The sequence below is a fragment of the Tamandua tetradactyla genome, chromosome X (assembly GCF_023851605.1).
Source record: "Tamandua tetradactyla isolate mTamTet1 chromosome X, mTamTet1.pri, whole genome shotgun sequence".
Taxonomy (NCBI): domain Eukaryota; kingdom Metazoa; phylum Chordata; class Mammalia; order Pilosa; family Myrmecophagidae; genus Tamandua; species Tamandua tetradactyla.
The window spans coordinates 5,809,891-5,819,073 of NC_135353.1; the positions used below are offsets into that span (position 1 = coordinate 5,809,891).

The 9,183-nt window shown below is 48.9% G+C and overlaps 1 non-coding gene across 1 annotated transcript; it reads left to right on the plus strand.

Annotated features, from left to right (window-relative positions):
* Window positions 1-8,677: 8,677 nt before the first annotated feature.
* TRNAR-UCU (transfer RNA arginine (anticodon UCU)) lies at window positions 8,678-8,748 on the plus strand. The gene has a single exon. It is a non-coding gene; the product is annotated as a tRNA-Arg (tRNA).
* Window positions 8,749-9,183: the final 435 nt, after the last annotated feature.

The following is a 9,183-nucleotide window of genomic DNA, read 5'->3' on the forward strand; positions in this document are numbered from 1 at the left end:
GTTCCTTGGCTCATGACCATTTTCTTCATCTTAAAAGCCAGCAATACAGCATCCTCAAATCTCTCTCTCTCTCAACTCTGCATCTGTTGCCACATCTCCTTCTCTGACCCTGACCCTGACACTCCTGCCTCCGTTTTATAAGGTGCCTTGGACAAAATAGATAATTCAGCATAATATTCCTGAGGTTATACATAAAGCAGAATGTAGAGGGAAATTCGCAACATTAAATGTCTACATTAGAAAAAAGAGTCTCAAATCAGTGCCATCAGCTTAAGAAACCAATTAAAGGGCATCAGCACAAAATCTATAAATAACGTCATACTGCTGAAAAAATGAATGCTTTCTTCCACTATAGGCAATGATTTCTGTTCTCACCATTTCTAATCAACACTGTCCTGGAGGTTCTAGCCAATATAATAAGGCAAGAAGAAGACGTAAAATGCACCAATGTTGAACAGGAAGACTCAAAATTATGATCCAATAATCTTCCTGAACTAATAAGTGAGTTTAGCAAGGTTGTAGGATATAAGATCAATATACAAAAGTCAACTTGTATTTCTAAACACAGGCAATGAACCAATGGAAATTGGAATTTTAAAAATACCACTTACAATAGCCTACAGAACATGAAATACTTAGGGATCAATTTGAAAATAATTGCCAAGACCTGTCTTCTTTTAAAAATCGTTGAGAGAAATTAAAGGAAACCTAAATAAATGGAGAGATATGCCATATTCATGGATAAAAGGACTCAATATTGTTAAGATGCCAATTCTGCCAAAATTAACCTATAGATTCAACATTATACCAACCAAAACCCCAAGAGGCTTTTTTTTTTGAGGGGGGGGTGAAAACAGACAAATAAATCATTGAAACAATATACAGAGCCTAGTTGTTTTCAACAAATGGTGCTGGAATAACTGGACATCCATATGCAAAAAATGAACTTCACTCCATACCTCTCACCATAAATACACTAAAATTAACTCAAAATTGATCATAGTCCTAAATGTAAAACTTAAAATTATTAAACTTCTAGAAGAAAATCTAGGAGGAAATCTTCATAACTTTGGGTTAGACAAAGATCTCTTAGAAATGACACCAAAACACAGTCCATAAATGAAAAAAAGTGATAAGCTAAGTTTCATCAAAATTAAGAACTTCTGCTCTTTGCAAAACATTGTTAAGAGAATGAAAAGACAAGCCTCAGAAAATATTTGCAAAGCACACTTTTGACAAGACTCAAATCCAGAATTTATAAAGAACTCGGGAAATTCTCCATGTCTGTATTTTAAGAGCTTATCAACTTGAGTCCCCGTCAAAGACTCCCTTTTGCTCCAAGTGCCTTTCCATTTAGCCTGAGGGAGAGGACCTGGTACAAGAAGGTGCCACTACCTTGACTCTAGCCAGAGTCTGGGTCTCGGAAGGCGACAGCAAGAAAGAATGCCCCCATGTGGAAGGGATGAGCCCTGTGAAACGCCCTTGGCCTCCTCTCATGGATTCTTGCCTCTCACCAGGCAGACACTGTGGGCAATGCTCCTCAGCCAAGTGGAACATGAGACCTCTCAAGGTGAGTCTCACTCCCGTGCAAATCACAGATGCCTCTCAAAACCCTGACAGCCTGGTGGGAAAGCAAAATGGTGCAGCAGCTGTGGAAAACCATGTGGCTGTTTCTCAAAAAGTTGCCAAATGTCCAAAACAGAGTCATCATATGCTCTAGCAAATCCACTCCTAGGTATATACTAAGAGAAATGCAATGTCCGTGCAAAATTGTTTACGGTAGCATTATTTGCCTTAGCCAAAAGATGGAACAATCCAAATGTCTACCAATGGATAAATGGATAAACAAAATGTAGTTTAGCTGAACAATGGAATGCCATTTGGTCATAAAGAGCAATGAAGCACTGGTTCGTGCTACAATATGGGTGAACCTGGAAAACATGATGCTGGGTGAAAGAAACCAGACACAAAAGGCCACTACGGTATGGTTTCGTGTATATGGTATCTACAGAAAAGGCAAATCCATAGAGCCAGAAGGTTGATCAGTGTTTGCTAGGGGCTGGGAGGGTGGGAGAGATGGAATGGAAGGGGCCACTGCGAAAGGGTCTGGGATTTCTTTCTGGAGTGATGAAAGTGTTCTGATACTGACTGCAGTGAAGGTTTGCATAACTTAAGACTGCTGAGTTGTACACTTGAAATGGGTGAATTCTACTGCGTGCAAATTGTATCTTGATAAAGCTGTTAGTTTTTAAAAAGAAACCTGAAAACCAGAAAAAAAAAAACTAATTTTTTTTACCACGCTGGGGCAACTGTAGCCTAGAAGGTAGAAGGGGCTACCTGGGTGGAGACCACAACATGTCGGGGGCACTGTGTGACGAATGCCCGGGACAACAATCTCAGCACGCTGGGAAGCGACCGGAAAACTTCTGGACTTCTCCCTGCTCGGGGCTGCAGCTCGCCGCTCCCCCAGGAAGGCCCCATTTCCACACCTCTTTGTGTCTCACTCCCTTGAGGGTCTCATGAACAGAGACAAACAGACATAGAGTCTGTCCATCCACAGAGGGGTGAATGAGAAGGACACCAGCCCTCGGAAATCCAAAGGACCCTCATGTCACCCGTACCACCATGACGTTCCTCTGCCCACCCACGGGAACAGCTAAAATGAAGAGTAGTGACAATGCCACGTGCTGGTGAGGATGTCAAAAAACTGGATTGCTCATACCTGCTGGTAGGAATGTAAACTGGTACACAGCCACTCTTGGAAAACAGTTCAGCCATTTCTTCAAAACCTAAGCCTACACTCACCATGCAGAAACCTCCATCCTGGGCATTGGCCCCAGAGAAATAAAAGCTTATGGCCACTCAAAGGTAGATCCGTGAACTTTCTAGGCAGCTTTCTTCGTGACAGCCCACCTTTAGAGACAGCTCCAGTGTCCTTCAACAAGCGGAGGGCTAGACAAGCTGGTGCAGCCACACCCTGGTATACGACTCGGCCAGAAAAAGAATGCAGCAATTTGGATGAATCTCAAGGGAACAATGCTGCATGGAGACAAATAAATGCTAATCTCAAAAGGTCACATAGTGCATGTGTCCATTGATACGGCATTCTCAAAATGACAAAATTAGAGATGGAGAGTAGCTTGGCAGTTGCTGGGGCTAGGGAGGGGAATGGCTGGGACCATAAAGAGGTAGGACGAGGGAAGGACCCTTGTGCTGATGGGACATTCTGGGTCTTGATCATGGTGGCGGCTATGCAAATCTACGTGTGAGACAAGACACACGCATGCACACACACCAGTGTGTGTAAAACTGTGGGTTGGAGCAATGTCAGTGCTCTGGCTGATCTTGTACTATAGTTATATAAGCTGTCCCCTTGGGGGAGAGTGGAGAAAGAGTCCAAGGAATCTCTTTTTATGCTGCCTTTGGAATTTCCTGTAAACCTATGACAATTTCAAATGTAAAAAATTGGGGAAAAAAAAAAGGAAAAAGGAAAGAAAAAAAGAAAAGAAAAGATGCCAGCTTCAACCTCTCTCGCCTCTGCCTCTGCCCTCAGCCAGGGAAGCTCTGCATTTAGGGACTCGTGTGATAATTCCATTGGGCCCACCGGGGACTTTGCCATGGGGATTCACCCCAGGATGGGTGATGAGTTTGATGCTGGGGAGCAGGAACAGGGACACCAAGAAGTTCTCCGATGTGGGGGCATTCCTGAGATGAGGGCCAGGTCTGGGCAGGGGAGGAGGATGAGTTGAACCCATGGACTTTTCGGGAGCCCAAGCCTCCTGGGGGGCAGGTTACAACAAGGCGGTGGGACGGATGGGTCTGGGGCCTGGAAGAGTGCCTGGGGCTGAGGGCAGATGGCAGGTGAAGCTGTGAGCAGGGCCGAGGGCACCGCCCTGCCTCCTTGTGTGTCTCCTACGTCTCCAAAGACCTCTTCCCCTAAGTCGCCCCGGGAGAACTGCAGTGAGTCTGCGGGCGCAGCCTGCACCCCCGAGCCCCACGCACTGGCTGACGCTGGCCACTAGGGGGCACAGTGGTCTACACCAAAAGCCACCCGGTTGAAAGTGTGTGTGTGTGCGCGCGCGTGTGCGAGTGTGGACACGCGCGTGGGGGGTGGGTGAGGCAGTGTGCTGACTCATGGGAACGTGGCCCAGCTCCGTGGCTCAGTGCCTCCTACAGGGGCGCCCCAAACAGCACCCCGCTGCAGGGGCGGGTCCCCAAGTTCCCCTCAGCGGGACACGGGGAAGCAGAATGGGGAGGTCACACAATGAGGGGCTTCTTACTGGATCCCGGCTTGTCACCCTCAAAGCACCCATCTTGCCCTGTTCTGGCTGAAGAGATAGAACACACCCGGCACCCCGACCTCAGGCCCTGTACCCTCAACATCGACGCTCCAGAATTGAAATTCACAGCAAAATACAGAACCAGCGAATAAGTGGGCTCGAGTCCCAGAAATAGGCTGCCCTTTCTGAGGGGTGACGGGAATATCCTCCCGGCTTCCCGTTGCCATGGTTTCGGTTCAGTCACCAGGCATTGGGAGCTGAGGGAGCCATTTCCCGCAAGGGGAAGCTGGGAGCTGCTGCGGGGCCCCCAGCGGGGGGAGTCTCGGAGACCCTGGTCCCAGAAACACATTGGACCAGCCCAGCCCAGCGAGGGGGGCGCCCCAGCGGTGGCTTGAGGGATTCCAGAGCCGGCCCCCCAAAACCAATTGGGAGGGTTGAGCTTTTCTGCGCCCTCACCTTTTGGAGCCTAGAAAATTGGCTCCAAGGTCCGAGCTCAAGGTCTCCCCACCCCAGGCTGCAGCTTTTATTGCAGGCACCAGGCCTAGGGACCTTGGGAGGCCCACCCACCCCCAAGGAGAGCCAACAAGGTGCTGAGCTCCTTGGACTCCCCAAAGTTCAGGCTCCCCATGTGCCAGCTTGGGGGTCCCTCTCCTCTGCCCCCCTGTTGGTCCCCAAACCTCACCCCAGCAAGTTTTCTGTCCAGACCATTCCTCTCCCTGCCCTTCCCTGCTACACACACACACACACACACACACACACACACACACACACACACACCCCATCCTTGTCCCCCTGGGCTGGTGTCCGCTGGCCCCATCCGATGGGGGTGGGGTGGGGGGCTGCCAGGAGGCCTGATGGGGCCAGCCCAAGCTGGGCACACTGGGGTTTGTGCCTGGGACTGTACCTGGGCCTGCAGCCCCCGTGGACGCTGCCCAGGGCCCTGCCAGCCACTTCAGACCGACCCCATATGTGCCACTCATAGCTGTCGCTGCGGGTCCTGGCCCCTTCCAAGCCAGCCACAAAGTTCCACCACCTGTGAACTTTCCTCCTCCTTTTCCATGATTAAGATTCAGCCCAGACTCTCATCCTGGGACTGGAAAGGGAAGGGGGTTCTCTGGCCTGCCCCCACTCCTTTCCACCCTCCCCTCCCCCTCCTTGGGCTGGGGCTGGCAGGCCTGAATTGTGCCACCCACCCAAGGTCGGAGGACATGGGGGAAAGGGGGTGACCCTGGCTTTGCCTGGGTTTGTCGATATTGGTGGCCTCTGTGAGGGGGTTACTGCTTTTCCAGGGCAAGCTCAGCCCCCTCTTTGCCAAGGACCCTGTGGGACTGGGCAGCCCTGTCGTGTCTGGGATCCACCAGCATCCACAGCCCAGTCCCTCTCCAGGGGGCTGTCCCCTCTCAGACCTGTGGCTCCCACACCTCCTGTCCCCCTCTCTCCCCCAACACACACCTTCCTTCCCTCCCAGCCCACCAGCCTCGGGCCCTCCAGCAAGCTTCCTGTCCCCAAGAACCCCCAGTGCCCAGGGGGCCAAGCTGAGCTCTCCCCAGCACGCCCTCCCTGCCCCTTACTGCCCACTAGGAAGGGGGCCCAGAGCTGGGCTTGCCGGAGACAGCAAGGGCTCCTTGTCCCCAGGCACCACCCTGTGAGGGACAGGGAGTGAGGGGGAAGGCGTCCCCGGGACTCGACATCTGAGCTGGATACTGCAGAACGACGGACAAGGCCTGGGACGAGCACTGCAGGCTGGGAAGGGGCAAGACTGAGTCACAGAGAGGCAGCGGGGCTGGCCTCTGGAAGCCGCCAGAAGAACAGATGGTCCTATGAGAAGGAGTAAGGCACTGCGGGACTGGAGAAAGCCCATGGGACTGGTGGGGGCCAGGAGTCGAGGCCACGTCAGTGGTGGCACCGGCAGGACACACGGAGGGGTGGGCTACAGCGGGGGCGAGAGGAAGCCAGGAGGCTGGGTGAGGGTGCTTCAGGGAAGTGGCATCACGTACAAGGACATTTTTGCTGGGGGTGGGGGCTGCCGACGACGAGTTCTGTGTGCAGGTCACGGTGAATCTTGGGGACTCTGCTAGCTCGCAGCCTTCTGGGGTCCAGAAGGCAACCCCAGGCCCTCAGTGAAGGTAAGTGACCCCCCACCCTCACCCTGAGGTCACCCCGTGCAGCCTTAGTCAGAGGGGGATGACACCAAGCCAAAGGGCACGTGGGACAGCTCAGGTACAAGCCACCGCGACCCGCAGACGTGTTTACAGCTGGCAGCGCCCAAGGCGGGGTTTCAAACTGCGTAACTTTTTTTTTTTTTGAAATCAGGCAAATTAATCATTAGGGAACTGATTCAGCCAGAGCCACTGTTGGAATAGAAGGTGAAAATGAAATCCTTAATTTGAATTCCAAATTCGCACTTGGAGGTGACCCGGCAACCAGGCAAGCTGGCTGCGGGTGGACCGGGTGACCTAACCTTGCTTTCTTCTCTCCTTCAAGGCTGCGTGACGGGGGCAGCCCACCTGCGTAAGGGGGCTTGGAGGGTCTCTGCCGTGCCCTCCACCGAGGGTGTCAAAGGAGGGGCTGGGGGCAACAGCAGGTGGGACGTATTTGAGGTTTGGGGACAGCTGCAGTTTACCAAGTGGGGCAGAAGTTTTGCAGTTTTTTAATCTGCCAGTGGCTGCCAGCTGCTGGGCCCAGAGACTGCCAGGAGGCCAGCTTCCCCCCTCGCCTGGTATCTGGGGGGATCACCAGACTTAACAAAGGCAAATTTTGAGGTCCTCATTCGTGGCAAGATTATGGTGCCTCTCCATGTGTGACTCTGTGGGACTCTAATTTTTTTTAATTAGAGAACTTGTGGGTTTACAGGACCATCCTGCATAAAATACAGGCGTCCCAAATACCACCCTATTATGAGCACCTTGCATTGTTGTGGAACTTTTGTTACGATTCATGAAAGAACATTTTCAGAATTCTACGAGTCAACTTTTAACACTATGTTGTGCAGGTCCATGGAACTTTCTTTTAAATTTTTATTGACAGATCTTCATCCATAGACTTTTAAAAAATTTTAGTTCTAGCAACGTATACACAACCTCAACTTTCCCCCTTCACCCTCATACAGATACATCATTCAGTGGTGGTGATTTCGTTTACCATGTTGGGCTCCCATCACCACCATCCATTACCAAAGCTTTTCCATTGTCTCAAAGAGAAACTCTGTACATTTTAGGCCTTAACTCCCCATTCCCTACCCCCAACACGGCCCCTGGTAACCCGTATTCTAGATTCTGACTGTATGAGTTTGTTTATTCTAACTATTTCCTCTCAGTGAGAGCATACATTATTTGTCCTTTGGGGTCTGGCTTATTTCACTCAACATCTCTTCAAGTTTCATCCATATTGTCACATGCATCAGGGCTTGATTCCTTCTTACAGTTGACTAATATTCCATTTATGTATACAGCACATTTTGTTTATCCATTCATCAGTTGATGGACACTTGGGCTGCTTCTTTCTTTTGTAAACAGTGCCACTACAAATATCAGTGTCAAATATCTGTTCGAGTCCTTGCTTTCAATTCTTTGGGGTATATTCCTAGTAATGGGATTGCCGGGTCATATGATAGTTCTATACTGAACTTTCTGAGGATTTGCCAAATTGTCTTCACAGCAGCTGCACCATTTTACGTTCCCACCAACTGTGAATGAGTGTTTCCCTGTTCCTCAGCATCCTCTCCAACACCTGCAATTTTCCTTTTTTTCTCAACAGTAGCCTCTCTAATGGGTATGAAATGGTTTTTCATTGTGGTTTTGATTTGCGTTTCCCTGATGGTGAATGATGTTGAAACACTTTCCACGTGCTTTCTGGCCATTTGTATATCTTCTTTGGAGAGATGTCTATTCGAGTCTGTTGCCCATTTTAAAATTGGTTTTGTTTCTTTTGTCTTTTTGTAGTTGAGTTAAAGGATTTTTTATATATATATATATTCTGGATATTAAACACTTATCTGCTATGTTGTTTCCAAATATTTTCTCCCATTTTATAGGTTGTCATTTTACCTACATGATGAATCCTTTGATGCACCAAAGTTTTTCATTTTGATGAGGTCCCATTTGTCTACCTTTTCTTTTGTTGCTTGGGTTTGGGGTGTAAAGTCTAAGATACCACTGCCTAACACAAGAGGCTGAAGATGCTTCCCTATCTTTCCTTCTAGGAGTTTGATAGTTCTGGTTCCTGTGTTTAAGTCTTTGGTCCATTTTGAATTGATTTTTATATATGATGTGAGGCAGGGGTCACCTTCAGTATTTTGCATATGGATATCCAGATTTCCCAGCACCATTTGCAGAAGAGACTATTCTTTCCCAATTGAGTAGACTTGGCACCTTTGTCAAAAACCAGTTGGCCAGGGTGCACGAGTGGTTCAGTGGTAGAATGCTTGCCTTCTATGCAGGAGACCTGGGTTCGATTCCCAGACCATGCACCTCCACCCCCCCCAAAAAAAAAACAGTTAGCCATAGATGTGAGAGTGTGAAGGTTGGTTTCTGAGACTTCAATTTGATTCCATTGTGTGTATGTCTGTCCTTGTGTCAGTATCATGCTGTTTTTTATTACTGTAACCTTGTAAAAAGTTTTAAGATCAGGAAATGTGAGTCCTACAACTTCATTCTTCTTTTATTTAGATGGCAGTGGCTATATGGGGCCCCTTATGCTTCCATATAAATTTGATGATTGGCTTGCCCATTTATGCAAGGAAAGTTGTTGGAATTTTGATTGGGTTTACATTGAATCTATAAATTGCTTTGGGTGGTGTTCTAGTTTGCTAGCTGCTGGAATGCAACATGCCAGAAACAGAATGGCTTTTTAAAAGGGGGAATTTAATAAGTTGCTAGTTTACAGTTCTAAGGCCGAGAAAATG